Consider the following 819-nt stretch of genomic DNA (forward strand, 5'->3'; position numbering starts at 1 on the left):
ACAAACGCACGACCCTGTTTAAAGGCAGGGAGGGGCAGATTGGGTGGGGATGGATGGAGAAATTAAATTGCAGCTATCATTTTAAATTCATAGGATGCAGCAGCAAATGTGTTTTTAATTTAAAGGTTAAAGAAAATAAATTGACACAACAAAATGCCTCTATTTTTATATTTGTCCTGAAATATTAAATAAACCTACACTCTCTAAGACAATTTGTGTTCTGTATGATGATTTATTAGGACCAAATTAAGGTTTTGTGCATTACAAAAAGACATAGATCTAATTAGCTAGATTGATGTTATGTTTTCTTCACTGTGATTTTGCATCCTCAAGACATGGAAGCAAGTGGAATATTCCAGGCTGTGCACATTTGAACAGGGAAATCAATTTGCATGTGTGCTTTTGCTTGCAAAAGAGGGGGAGAGGTAAGAGAGAGGGATAAAAGGACAAGAGGACAAAAAACACTGGAGGGAAGAGGAGAGCGTCCTGCCTCTGCGGGGGCTGCTGCTGTCAGGCATTTCTTTTCCCTGCTGTTTGTGGTGCAGGGAGGTACCTCCTGCTGCACGGCTCATCTCAGATAGAGGGAGCAACAAAATGTGTCCAATTTTAAGATGCATGTCTTGAGAGAGGTTACATGTAAAAGCAGTGACAAAATGTGGAATAAAATCCAAATTAAATATAGATAGATGACCTTCTTCTTTTTCTTTTCTCTCCACAGCGTGAGTGTATCTCCATCCACGTTGGTCAGGCTGGTGTCCAGATCGGCAATGCCTGCTGGGAGCTTTACTGCCTGGAACATGGGATCCAGCCGGATGGACA

This window comes from Pundamilia nyererei, unplaced genomic scaffold (assembly GCF_000239375.1).
Source record: "Pundamilia nyererei isolate P.nyererei 1_Seehausen unplaced genomic scaffold, PunNye1.0 scaffold00106, whole genome shotgun sequence".
NCBI lineage: Eukaryota > Metazoa > Chordata > Actinopteri > Cichliformes > Cichlidae > Pundamilia > Pundamilia nyererei.